At 43.4% G+C, this 14,583-nt stretch overlaps 1 protein-coding gene across 1 annotated transcript in view; it reads left to right on the top strand.

Moving 5' to 3' along the window:
• The window catches only part of DOCK4 (dedicator of cytokinesis 4), a 1,616,764-nt gene that overhangs the window by 665,442 nt on the left and 936,739 nt on the right, over positions 1 to 14,583 (top strand). The gene's annotated exons all lie outside the window — the stretch shown is intronic.

The raw sequence follows: 14,583 nt of genomic DNA, 5'->3' as shown, positions 1-14,583 counted from the left end.
ACACTGGCCTACAGGGCATCACAGGGCAAAGGCCCGGCCTATCTTAAAACCTGCCTACGTCCTTATCATAACGCCAGGTCATTGCGCTCAAACTCCCAGCCTCTCCTAGTCACCCCTAGGTTTAGGAGAACTCGGAAAGGAGGGGAAACCTTTGAAGTTTGCGCCTCTCAACAATGGAATAAACTTCCTCTGTCCCTCAGAGCCTGTCCATCTGAATCTCTATTCCGAAAGGCTCTTAAAACTCATCTTTTTGCTCTGTAATCTATCTTTATTTGCCCTCTGCTCCCAGATTCTCTAGCGCCGGGACGCCCCGTTGGGGCAGCTGCACGCTTTACAAATGACACAAATAAATCACACAATGTCCCAAATACGCATAAAAGTGGAATCACAAGCAATTTGTCTCCAAGTCATGCAGTTTCTGTCATTAGCACATCTTCTCCCTTCTTCCACAAGAGCAGTTCAAACATGAATGGCAAAATATTCTAGTTTGCAAATGTTTTCTATATAATTATGGCTCTGCCATATTTGCCACATAATACATCATCCACTGCATAATCTTACAGTTTTACCTAATCATTTTATCAAACGGATAAAAAGTTACTAAAAAACGTGACTTGTAATGCTGCAAAGTGGACGGCCTTTTGCAGCGGTTGACTGATCACCTTTTTCACTGCTGCATTTGTATGTTACACTTGTACTAATAAAACAGAATCTTTGCAGAGACTTAACTAGTAAAAATGTCAAAATAATAAAGTATAAGAACATATAATGCATTACACAGCAGCCTTATTTTTGTTGCCTAATTGCGGCCTAATTTTGTCCCCCATTAGTGCATAATTCCAGTGGCCCCAGAGCAGGTAGCACATGTTAAAAGTGATTGTGTATGAAGCAGAGAAACTGTGAAGTGTGCAAACTTAGTTTGGTGTGCGTGCAAATCCTGCATTGCTGATCCCTGGCAAGTTACAGCTACTACTGCTGGAACAAGGGCAATGGAGGTACCAATGGTTGAGGCAGAATGGCTTTGAGGGCAGGGCCGGCTTTAGTGCTGGTGGCACCTTGTACAACAATGTTTGTTGGTGCCCCCAATGACCACCTACACCTCGGACTCCCTCACTACCACCCTTTAACAGTGCCCTTCAAGTCTCCATAACCACACTCTTTCTCAGATGCATTTAATTTGATTTACAGCACCACTCATACCAGTGTATTGTGTCAGAACACTTTACATAACACACACTACACAGAGACAATCATTTATTCGTGTGTAAATCACTGTATAGGAAATGTTTCATAAGATAAAGGACCACAAGGTGTAGAAGCCACATAACAACCATACTAGTAGGCAGTATAGTGTAATTGCTCACTGTTCATGTAAGGATTTTAACTTATAAACTGCAAGTAACAAAAGGATCTCTCTGACAAAAGCAGTAACCCACTCACCTAGTTAAAATTATGTGCAATTTGTGATCTGCATGGTACATGTTCTTTGCAGCAGGCACATTAACCCTCTGTGCTACCTTTCCAGGAGTCACCCCTTCCACTAGACAAAACTTTGATCTCTCTCTAGGAAGAACATTAATCACCGGAGTTATCATGACATTTTTATTGTTGCTGATAATTGCTGGAGGCCAGGAAGGAGGCAGCAAGTTTTTGTTAAACCATAATATACTTGCAAACACTACGCCCCCACCCGAAATAGGTGCCCGGTGCCGTCACACCATTCGCACCACCCTAACCTGCTCAAGGTTCCTGTGACCTCAGTGACAGAGTCACAGTGACTGGATCACTGTTGTTCTAGGGTGGGCTGATTCGTAGGCCTGCCTGCAAGACTGGAGATAAACGTCCATATTGATTGTGATGAACAGTCCTTCAAGGTTAAACCGCACCTGCCACTGCCAGGGTTCACCTGCTGGTCCTAAGACACCAGGGCTTCTAAGTTTTAGTGGAGCCTTCTAAGGTGTAGCATGGGAATATACTCCCTAAGGAGTGTGGTCTGGTGGACTGGTCATGAAGGCTGAACCAGATATCCCAGTTCCAAATTGGGCAGCTCTGGCCATAGTGTCACATCCTCTCCCCCACTGAACACCATACTGCCCCACTGAAAGAAACTCGCACTGCCTTCAGCTACAACCTAATTGTGCCCACTATAAACACCTGGAAGTGGCTCAATTCAAATTATGCTCTAGACAAGAGTATTATGCTGTCTAATTAAAAGTAACAGCATCCCGGAAAAAGCAAACAGTAATAGGGAATGCAAGATTAAGTAAAGCATGTGAAATGTAAGCAGAAACAACACGGTTACCTTAACAATTTCTCACTCACTATTTAGAAATTAGTGAGTGCTTTACCTGAAAGGTTAAGGACATGACTACAGGGCTCAGAAAGGACCTGTTTCAATGTCCATTGCTTATATCCTTACAAAACATAAGCAGTATGGTTTAAAAAGACCACATCCTTAAACACAGCGCAGTGGTACATATTTTGTTTTCCATTCCACCCATCAACCAGGTATTGCAGTACCTTCAGGATTGGTGTACTTCCCCACTCGGGGAAAACAATGCTGTTCAAAGTGAGACAGGAAAACAAAAGTAGTGCTTTGCTTTATTTTGTTATGTATTCATTTTTCATACTTTAAACTTTTTATTTCTCTCCATCCCGAGGCTGCACTTTGGAATAGAAAAATGTCAGAAAAAGGGCATTTCTAGCAAGAGTGGTTTTTTTTTTGCTTTTTGGGATCCGTTTCACAGGGAAGCAAATAAATGAAAGACGGAAAGAGGTTGTGACCCGTTTCTTCAAGTCACAGTTTTCAGTAAGTGAGGAGCTAGACAGAAAGAGACAGAATAGGAGGAAGAAAAAGGGAGGAGGAGAGCAGCTGCCAGCGCAGAGCAGAAGTGGACATTGTCCTTGTCTTCTCTGGGCAGTCCTTTTCCTTCTCTGCTCGTACCGCCCGTCCCCGAACGTCCATGAAAGCAAGCCGGGCCTTATTTGAAGGCATTTGCTAATTCCCCTTCCTGGGACACAATTTTGATAAGAAAAAGTAGGGGAATGGAATCTTTTTTAATAAACGAAGTAGGAGTACGCCGTGCCCTGCCGATCCACCCCACTTCGACCACTGGCTTTACTGCAAACCAGATGATTGTGAAAGCTCCGCGTGAAACGTGAGAACTGAATGGGGATTGCCAGCAAGTTTCAAAATGCCACAGGCACCGTGCAAAGCATTCACTTTTACTAAGTTGCTTGGGTGTGAGCAGGACGTGGATGGGAACCGTTGTGTCAAAAGCATGGAACGGCTCTGGCGGGCGTTTATAACAAACGTGCTACATTTTGTTTATGTTTCATTTACATTCTGATAATCAAAAGGATGCTTCAACTCACTCTCAGCTCAGGGTCTTGAGGGGTTGTTGTTAGGAATGGAAGTTTTGACACAAAAGCTCGAACTGAGTCAATTCCAAATAACTGGTGGACGTAGTTGGTCGAAAACATTTTCTATACTTGCTGAAGTCTTCCTCGAGGCAAAGAGACTAAAGAAATTGATTATAGAGGAATGACCATTCTGAGGGCCGAGGTTTGGTGCAAACCTCTTGTGTTGTGTTAGATGATCAGAGCGGGAATTCTAGGTCTGCCTTGGACATCGGGTCCGGTGGTATTCGTGCACCTACGTAAAAAAGTATTCAAGAATGTTGTTATGAAATTCTTAATGTACAGTGACGGAGGGCGGGGATTGAATTCAACCCTCTGGTCAACTAGTCATCACGGGAGAGAAATGATTGCAAGAAGACACGTGATTGGATCTTTTTAAGCTCAGAATTGTTGCATAATTTTTCATGCTTTGTTACCTGCCATTTTTGCAAGGAGACCTCCGTAAATTTAGCTCCAGTAATGGATATGTCCTGAAACTACTGCAAATATGGCAAAAGATTCAATTGTACCGTCAGTAGCTGACAAATCCCAAAAAGCGCACAAATTGCTTTAAAGAAAATGTTTTGGTCACTTTGAAGGATGAATGACAACCCTATGTCGAAGATGACTCCAGACCAATCCAGAATTTGCCTCGGAAGTCATTGTGCATTGTTGGAAGGCCAGTTCAATGGGAGTAGCATAGGGTCTCTATACTATATTGGTCTTTGTTCAGTTTTTGATCCATTGAGACAGAAGCAGTTTTAACTCATCGATTGTTACACATGTGAAAAATAGTAAATGACATCATTTTAGTTTTTCAGATTATTCCGCCTCCTGACAGATTTAGATATCATTAATGTATAGATCCAATGGTTTCCACTGTAGGAGCTGCTGACGTAAAGGGTAGATATAACAATTGTGCGTTGGATAGGGCTGGAGGTAGCAATGATACAAGAGGTACACCATAGGACACTTTGGTAGTTTCAGAGAAAAATGGACCAAGTTTCAACTGCTGAGGATAACTTAGGAAAAACAACTCAACACCCATAAATGCTGGACGCTCTGTTCTGCAGGCATCTCCAATCAGATGAAAAAAATATTGTTGTCTACTGTATTGAAGGGTATGGAAAAGTTAGGAAGGATCAATGCACAATCCTGTTGTTGGTCACTGACAATGAGCGCATTTTCAATAATGGTTATTAAGATGGTATCAATGGGCAAGGTTTCGGAGTCACTACTTTCAACCAGAAGTAGGAATGGGAGCATGAGGAATCTTACTGTAGACCTAGGAAAAGATGTAAAAAATGTGAAAATGATTCCAGGACGATGGAGGCGGGTAGGTGAGATGACAGAGTCCCGTCCACCAACAAGCGTACCTCAAATTGACCGGGACCCTCCATCTTCCTAAGGAGCATTATTCTGCCTCTCTTGAGGTGGAACCATAGGCCTGCACACATTTAGGGATAGGCTGGTGAATATTGGTAGGTCATCCCCTATTAGAAAGGAGACCAGAAGCCTCAGATTGGGGCACACTTTATTGTTTTTGGTCCTGATGAAGTGCCACCTGATCCTTGGGCTACGGAGGCACGAAACATGTTGACCGCTCTATACTAGAAGCTATCCTGGTACTTGAAGACTGCACAATAGCACCACTGCTTTTATCTAGACCTGGTACACTTAGTCTATAAAAATTAGTTTGTAGGATAGCAGAGCCTATTTTATCCACCACTCACTTACACCACTAGTTAAACTGTTAGCTCCCTCACTTACTCTCATCTACACGGTGTCTTTGAATCAAAAGATCTCCGACAAATAGCCGCCAGACCCATCAGGCATTGCAGCGCCGGCCTGAGTATGAGCGCCCAATGATGAAGCATGACACCCTAACAGGTTTGTGAGGGCACCAAGATCTGACCCTTTAGGTCTTCCTACAACAGGACAACCAGCCACTTGGGTTAACTGTAGGTGAACATTCTGGTGAAGGAGGAACTACCCCTACCTTGATATCTGTCAATCCTGTTGTTGGTCACTGACAATGAGCGCATTTTCAATAATGGGTATTAGGATGGTGTCAGTGGGCAGGGTTTCAGAGTCACTTACTTTCAACCCGAAGCAGGAATGCGAGAATTGGGAATCTAACTGTAGACCTAGGAAAAGATGTAAAAAATATGAAAATAAATACTTTAGAAATGAATGATAGACAGTTGAGGAAGAGAAATAGAAGATGAAGAAAGGCTGATAAAATCAGGAAGAGGGCTGAGGTAGGGATTTTAAAAGAAAAGACTAAAGAAAGACGCAAAGTATGCACACAGGAGAAGAAGTATTTTGGGACCTGGAAGGTTTGATCAACTGCAAGGAAGTTGGAACGCCCGCTGCGGCAACAGAAACAATGAAAAACCTGTGAAAGAGTAGGCTAGACTCATGATGGAAAGGAGTGACCCAGGATGCGAGGGTGGAATTTACCCTCTGGAGAAGAGAAGAGGGGTCCCCTGAACAGACTAAAGACCCTGAAGAGAAGAACCAGGAGGAGGAGTGAGGTGAAGACTTGTGGTATACTTGTTACTCCCAAAGGGGTAAAGTGAGAAACTTAAAAGGAATTACCTGCTACATCCACCAGAAGTCAAATATTATAGCATAGGTATCAGTGGGCCCAAATAACAAATGTTAGTAAATATAAGATTATCACAAAGAGAAAAAAAGCAGAGAAATGGAATTTTCTCCTTGCCCCTGATTAGAAGATATCTTATTAAAGGTCTGATAACCTCACCAGCTTCCAGGACCATGCTTTAGTATCTGGTACCACCCCGCTACTACCAGTGACTTTGGTGTGTAGCTGAGTCTCTTGGGAGCTCTTAGTAATTTGGAGGCTATTTAGTAATTCAGTGAAAACCTATGAAACCACACTTACAGAGTAATTGTATTCTGCCTTGTGTGTTCTCAGGGGGAGAACCAAAAACAGATATTAACGATAAAATTGCATAGGAAGTGGTCAGTGGATGGAGGCATGTTATTACTGGCCAGTCTGGCCTCCTAGTTGCATCATTAAAAACAACGTTTCTAAAAGTTCTGTTGAAAGCAAACCCTTTGAGTCGACATGTTTCTGCCCACAGTCAAGCCTAATCCAATCCAGGTGAGCGCATTTATTAGGCCTGGTCCCTGCTTTACTATCACCCTCTCCAGGCCCCAACATTAAATGGTGTTAGGGGAGACCAAAAGTCATGGGCATCAGCTTGTTGCTGGACCCCTTATCCCAATTATGTGACTTCTTCATCCGCCCGGCAGTTGAAAAAATGCCCTAATTCATTAAATATACTAAGAATGTGCTAACACTGATGACATGCCCATAACAAATGACCCTGACCATAAGATTTTGATCACGATAGACATTGAAACCCTTTAAACTACCATGCCTCAGAAGGAAACTTTAAGGGTAGTGGAAAGGTAACTGGGAAATAGTGACTGGGACTATCACCGCCCCACGAGTGTCTGTCTTGTTCATGGCTGAAATAGCATTAAGATGATGTGTTTCCACTTTGAAGAAGACATGCCTCTTCAGATAGGCGCGACTTTCCCCCTCTGGGGAATATATCCCCCATGTTTGGCCTACCTCTCTGTCTTTCAACTTGAAATGAAGCACATCCACAATAGCACACATCTATGGGACAATCAATTCGTTTTGGGGAATAATGCCTTGAAGCCTCGTTCTCATCTATTTGACACCCCGATTTTCTGTTGTTATCAACAGGGATATGTTCTGAGAAGCCCTGTTATCAACTTAATGCCTATTCCAGGTGTTGCACGTTTTGCTTTATTTGAGGCCTACTTCCTAGGCTCCTGTAAACTGACACCAGGGCTCCTGTTTGAACCATCTCCTCATCAGAAAGTAGAAGGGTGTATTTTCTTCGATGACTGATTTCTCTTGGGACAGTACAGGGTTCTCTGGCAACTCCCCAATCACATCTCCCTATCGCTAACGTTGGTGATGTAGGTGACTTTTATCCATCTTATTTTTGGTTACATTGGCATTTGATAGTGTAGTTTGATTAGAAAAGAGTTGGTTGCTCGCATCCACAAACCCCTCCGCTTCATAGGTATCATGGTTAAAGTAGTGCCTAGCAATCGGATAAGCTCAATGCATTCATCCAGTAAGGGCCTCACTTAATTCAATGCTAACCATCATTTTATGGTCATTCATCTATTCCGGGCGTAACCAAATTAGCGCCGGCACCGAATATGGCGTGACATCTTTATGGAGGGTTACCTTTCTGTCTTTGGCAAATTTAACCTACATAATGATCCCTGATTTGATAGCCCTGAAATGTTTAAAACTTGTCTAAGGCACTCCGTTATTGTAGGCATTGGGATAAACGTTTTTGTCGTGTTAGTTGTCTCTTTTGGTGCTATGCTTTTTATGTTTTGCAAAAACCGTAATCTGAATTCTGTTAATTAAAGCTAGGCTACGTGTTTATCACATTGGACAACAGACCTGATTCTCTATAACAATGAGGTCTCACCGTGGAGAAAGCAGTCCATAGCTGAACAAAGTTTGAACTGTACGATGGACACAGTAACAGCTATGTTCAGAATGGTTTGATCACAGGTTTGAAATTCTAAGCGAATAGGAACTAGCAAGAATGAAAAGCATCCATGTGGACTAAGAATAAGAACGGAGGAATCGCAAAGGAAAGACACTCTGTAAGCTCTGATAGAGCAGCACAGCGCAGCATCGGTAAAACGTTGTGGCGCCATGCATCGAAATGTTGGCGTCGAAAGAAACCTGTATTGGCACCTGTGTTCCAACAAGCCAACCCAGCATTCCCCTACACTAAAAAATACAATTATTTAATTAAAAGTCTCAGCCCACTACATTGATGTTAGTTAATGTGTTGAATTACAAGTCCCTAGTTGTAGCCTCGGCGTGCCTTCAGTCAAATACCAGAGGTAAATAAATGTACAGGATGCTCATGTTGGTAGGGACAGCAGGTATGCCATAATCTGCGAAGAGATGTCAAAGCCTTGAGAGAGTCATTGAAGACCACATCTGGGAATACTGGTTTTTAGGCATCTGTCTGGCTGATCATCAGAAGTGTTCAGTGATCTAAAATCCAGCGGCTAATCACGACAAGTGATGGTAGCAAGCGTGAGGCTCCGGATAAGAAGTGTAGGATAGATGTTTTTTTAAAATGTAATTAAATCTTAGAAAGTTGTTTTCTAGTCTTAGATGTGAGTGTTTCTGTGAAGAGATCTACCCATACCCATATCTGATGCTGCTCTTCCAAAATTGTTCTTTTCTGCCTTCATGGTAGGTCGTAGGTGAACACAATAGTAGTGGAGTACCAACCCTTTTATCAACAGTGAAGCAACTTGAAAGGGGAATTGTATAATTCGGAGACTCAAGAAAAGGGAACATTTCAGCATGAACCCGGTCAAAGTCCTAATTATAGAAGCAGCGAGAACATAAAACCTGTTATGAATCCCTTCATTTGTAATGGATATCCAAGAGTGGGTGTAACAAATGTTGGAGCAATGACTTAAGGAAAACCAACTAAACACTGACAATGGTAAACAAAAAAGTTGGTTATTTGAGGTGACTAGCTTAACATCCAACGCAATGAAAAACTAGAGAATTCCAAAACTGAGAATTTGAGAAAGTGGATTATTAGTTGGGAGAGATGTCAGTCGTTACCAGGTAATAATGTCACAGTTTCGTACCAGGTCCAGTTAAGTCTCTATAATTTAAACCTAGGCTAAACCTTTTGTGCCTTTAGCACAGAGCATACAGGCTTAATTTAGAAGAAATGTTTGAAGCATTTACCAGTACCAAAACAGGTATAAATGTACAAAACACTGCACAATAAAAATACTACTCAATTTAATCAAAAAAGAGTAACTTTTAATGACCAATTAGACACCAAAACAACAAAAGTCAGATGTAGGGAATTGAAGATAATATTTTTTATATATTTTAAGTCAAAATAGCACCTAAAAATGCAAAACACCAGTAGTGGTTATCTGGTCATGCCAGACCAACTTCAAGTCAAATGTTAAGGCTGGCCACGAGCTATGGCTGGTTGGGTGCAGGGACCAGGTTTTTCCCAGTGGAACGGGCACCATCTGACTTAAAAGATTTTCTGGAGAACAGTTTTCGTTGACGGCTTATGGGCAGGTCAGGTTGCAGGCTGGATCTGAAGGAGGGTTCGAGGATGGCAGCCTCGTGAAGTGCAGGTCCTTGGTGTGAGCTTTGAATCCGGTGGGAACCTTGTTACTTTTGTTGTCACTGGCAGGAAAGCTCAGAGCAGGTGAAGTACAGAATCACCACCAGGGGATGTCTCATCAGTGGACAAGTGCCTTGGACTTAGAAACGTGTTTGAAAGTCGACACCCTTTCAGCCAGGGAAGACTGGTGAGTTGAATCTGACCGACAATTGATGTTGATGCTGTGGCTTCGGCATTGGCCCCGGTCTCCGCTGGTTCTCAGCATGACATTTAAGCGCTGACTATGCATCTCTGTTTGGAAAGGTATTGTCTGTTGGGATTTTCCCCCATTTTTTCCCCTGCCATGAGGAGCTGTTCCTATGAGGAAAACAGTAGCTGATTGGCATAGTAAAGTGTTCGACCTGGCATCCTTAGCATGGTTTACCATTACCTTTTTGCCTTCAGACCTCCTGTTTTTGTTAGCTTTAGGACTGTGCGCACTTTACCACTGCTAAACGGTGCTAAAGTGCTTGTGCTCTCTGCTCAAAACATTGTAACATTGGCTTAAACCCACTTAACATATTTAATTTACTTATAAGTCCCTCCTAAAGTACACACTAAAACAGCATTATCTACGCAAATCACGTCCTGTTCCCGTTCACCATTGCCATGAGTCTTTCAGGACTATTGGTTAACTCAAGTCCCAGAATAATGTACTTAAGGTATTTCAAAAACTTTATTCTAGGCATCTATGTACCACTGGGATTGTATGGATCAAAATCTCCCTCAGTCTGCATCATGGGTTAGCAGTATATATTCTTATCAACCCGGCATGAAAGGAGGAAAGCAAATTGAAGTCAGAAGAGGAAAGATGACTTAGACGAAAGGGCATGGAATGCGGAATGGCACAAGTATTATACTTACACAAGGCACAGCTGTAAAGAAAGAGATCACTCTTCCTCTGTGGAGGGCCAAGATGAATACTATCTTCCATTCCAAAACAGTTAAAATATTTGTTTTCTTTTTCACAACTGAAACCACATTCCCTTTCACTTCGTTCTTGCTTGCATAATTCCGACAAGGCCACCGGGTTACCAGGTCCCCTTCAGCATCTTTCCTTTTAACAGAACTGAAACTAGTAGTAGATTCAGTATTACTCTTGCATGTACCAAACAGTGAAGCTAGCACCCCAGCACGGAAGGGAAGACGAGCAAGCGCTTTACTATGACACTACATACTCCTCAACTCAAGCTTGTGTTGATAATTAAGAGGTCCATATCTGGCACTGCTCTTCTAAAAGGGTTCTTTATAAATTCTATGGAATACCACACATGATCACAAGCAACTTCAAAGACCCACTCTGATTATGCTTTTGGGCCCAGAAACAGCTCAATCCTTACGGAGGGTCAACCTGGGTGAGTGTACAGAGGAATGGGAGGGAATGCAACAAAGTATGTATATACTGGTACAGCAAAGCTGGTAAATATGAGTAAAGATGTCCAGAGAAGTCCATACTCAAGATGGCTAGAATCAAAATGTAATGACATTGACTCAAGTATAACCACATTGTCTGATTGACTAGACTTGTGTGTAGGAAGTGGAAGAAAGCACGCCACGTCTTTTTTGGTATGGATGAAGGCACAACATGTGAACCTTTGTAGTGTATTTCCTGCATGGCCCATTGTAGTTTTCCCTATGTTAACCTAATTGTGCACGTTGTATGCCTCCTTTTTGCTTTGTACACGTTAGTGGCTAAACACATTTACTTTTGTGCCACATGGTATTTTCACACAGAATCTGCATACGTTTTTGTGTTCTGTTATTCCTGCGATTTAGTCTGAACATCGTAGACAAAGTCGAACAACATTATCCCTTGTTATTCTATCTGGCTAGGCAGTTAGCACCTAGATAGCCCCAGTGACAGATCTGGGTTGTATCCATCATCATTCTTTAGCTCATTTCGCCACCTCAGTTTAGACCCATCACTATGCAAATCAATCTTAACCCTGTTCCTCATGGGAACAGTCCAGCCCAAACTGCCAAGCCAGGTCTTCCCTGAACCGGAAACAAGCATCCTGGGACCGGTTTCTGGGTAATACCCTTCATCAGCCAGGCTAGCTTGAATCCAGTGGCAAAGTGAGCAAGGGCCCCATGTCTGGGCATACCCGGCGAACTCAGGGCGAACAAAGCAAACACAAGGAGATGATGGACGGAGTACTGAAACTTTTCAGACGCTCACCCCCAGTCACAGGTCTGGGTTGAATCCATCATTGCTCTTTTGCTCACTCCCCTCAACCCCCAAATTCAGACACAGCTATGTGCCAATTAGTCTTGACCCTGTGCCTCGTGGGAACAGTCCAGCCCGAACTGCCAAGCCATGTCTTTCCTGTGCTGAAAACAAGCATCCAGGGACAGGTTTCGGGGTAAGACCCCTCATCAGCCAGGCTAGCTTGAATCCAGTGGCAAAGTGAGCAAGGGACCCATGTCTGGGCATACCGTACCAATTTAGGGCTAACAAAGAAACACAAGGAGATGTTGGACGGAGCGCTGAAACTTTTCAGATACTCACCCCCAGTCACAGCTCTGGGTTGAATCCATCGATAATTTAAATGTAGCTTTTTAGGGGAGTGGGGTTTAGGTCACTCTGTCCTATAAAATGACAGGGCTTTTGATGGTATATGGATTATTAACCTAGCTAACAGAATTTTGGTTATGCATTTGTTTTCTAATTGTGGCACATATATTGCATTTCAGCGCACAATATTTTAAATGTTCTAAACTTCCTTTATGTCTCCTGGTTATCATATTGTGGACAAGTACGAGGGAGAGTCCGGTTACCACAATACCTGAAAGTATCGAGTGTTGTGTTCTGGGTTGTCAATTCACTAGTTTCTCTAGTAAGGTTAGGCAGTCAAGTGAGGCACTATAGCTAGTTGGACTCAAGATATAGGTGCTGAGGTGGTATGTTGACTCTCTCCCTACCTGCTGATGTTGTATGGTCTTAAACATATTTCTATTCCAGAGTAGAATCCCTGCAACACCTTCACCACACTAAACATTATTATTTATTTATTATTTGTGTAATTTATATAGCGCGCAGCTACCCCAACGGGGTGTCCCGGCGCTTCTGAGTGAAAGCAGAGTGATAGTCCTGGGGGAATTAACAAAAGAGAAAAGTTTTTAGTGCCTTACGAAAGGGTAATTCTTCCTGGATCATCCTAATTGCGATCGGGAGTTTGTTCCAGAGAGTTGTGGCACAAACCTGGAAGGTTTTACCTCCAGAACGTGCTTTCCTGAATCTTGGTATGGAAAGCAGATGTTGGGAGTTGGAACGGAGGTTCCGAGAGTTACAATAAGGACGGATACTAACAGAGAGGTAGGCCGATCCCCTACCCCTAGTTGCTCGATGGGCTAAGGTCATGGCTTTGAATGCAGCTCTTTGATGGATTGGAAGCCAATGTAATGCTCTGCGATGTGGCGAAATATGGGTGCGTAGGGAAACCCCGCAGACCAGCCGAACAGCCGCATTCTGGACTGTCTGGAGCCGATGTAGGAGGCCCGCGGGCAACCCTAAATACAGGCCGTTCGCATAGTCCAGGTGAGATGTAATCAATGCCTGGACTATGGTTTTCCTGGTATCACTAGGGAGATAGGTGATGAATTTCCTAATCATCCTGATCTTGGAAAAACAAGCAGCTGAAACGGTCTGTATTTGGTTGCTAAAAGAAAGATTAGAGTCCCACTTGACCCCTAGATTTTTTACAGAGTCCTTAGGGACAGGGGGAAGGCTGAGTTCCTGTGGCCACCAGAGAGTTGAATCAAGAGGGGAGGGTTGATGGAAAAAGAGAACCTCCGTTTTCGCCGCATTCATGCGGAGGCAGTTATGGTCCATCCATTTTGAAATGTCCCGCAGACAATCCTTCAAAGGATCAAAAGTAGTTTGCGTGGCACTCTCATAGGAGAAAAGCAGCTGAATATCATCTGCATAGGAAGTAGCTATGATGCCCGACCTTGCAATGAGTTCAGCCAGAGGAGAAAAATAAACATTGAACAATAGTGGGCTCAAAGCCGAGCCTTGAGGGACACCCCATTTCAGGGTACGGCTAACAGAGGTAAAAGGGTGAGTATAGACTGCCTGGGTGCGATTAGACAAAAAAGAGGTCAGCCACTCCAGGGCCTTCCCCTGAATACCCTTCGACCGAAGACGGTCAATCAAGATGGGGTGAGAGACAGTGTTGAATGCTGCCGACAAGTCGAGCAGCACCAGCACCGCTCTGGAACCCCCATCCAGTTTCCACCGCACAGAGTCGGCCATTTCTATAAGGGCAGACTCAGTGCTATGGCACTTTCTAAAACCATGTTGGGATTTATGAAGTAGGCCGTGGGTTTCAAGAAAACCTGCCAGTTGTTGCTGCACTAGCTTTTCAAGGACCTTGGCAGGGGCTGGGAGCAGAGAAATGGGTCGATAGTTCACCGGCTCATTAGGATCTGTATTAGCTTTCTTTAAAATCAGGACCAGTAGGGCATGTTTCCAAGACTCCGGGAAAATTCCGGTTTTGAGCGAGTCATTCCAGATGTAGTTGAGGAAGGGATTAAGAAAAGAGGCCAATGATTTATATTGCTTGGCTGGCCAAGGGTCAAGTGGTGAGCCGGAGCGGCATCTAGACAGTTCCATCAGTGAGTGTTCCAGTGAGATTGCCTCAAAGTCTGAAAAGGTGGAAGAAGACTCGATGCAGTCAGGTAAAGGCGTATCACTCCCAAGATCATTATTCTTGGGGAAGGTGTCATAGATCTTCGCGATCTTGTCTTCAAAGAAGTCAGAGAGGCGGGAGCAAAGGGCCTGAGAGACTGGAAGACACTGTTTAAGAGCCAAGGGATCTGGAAAGTCTTCACTGTGTTAAATATTTCCCTGGCCGAGCCATGCGCTCTATTAATTTTCTCCTCCAGGTAACATTTTTTATGCTCAATTATTTTCCTACGGTATTCTTTG

The sequence above is a fragment of the Lissotriton vulgaris genome, chromosome 1_1 (genome assembly GCF_964263255.1).
Source record: "Lissotriton vulgaris chromosome 1_1, aLisVul1.2, whole genome shotgun sequence".
Lineage (NCBI taxonomy): Eukaryota > Metazoa > Chordata > Amphibia > Caudata > Salamandridae > Lissotriton > Lissotriton vulgaris.
The sequence above is the reverse complement of the archived record's forward strand: the minus strand, read 5'-3'. Positions and strand labels throughout refer to the sequence as shown.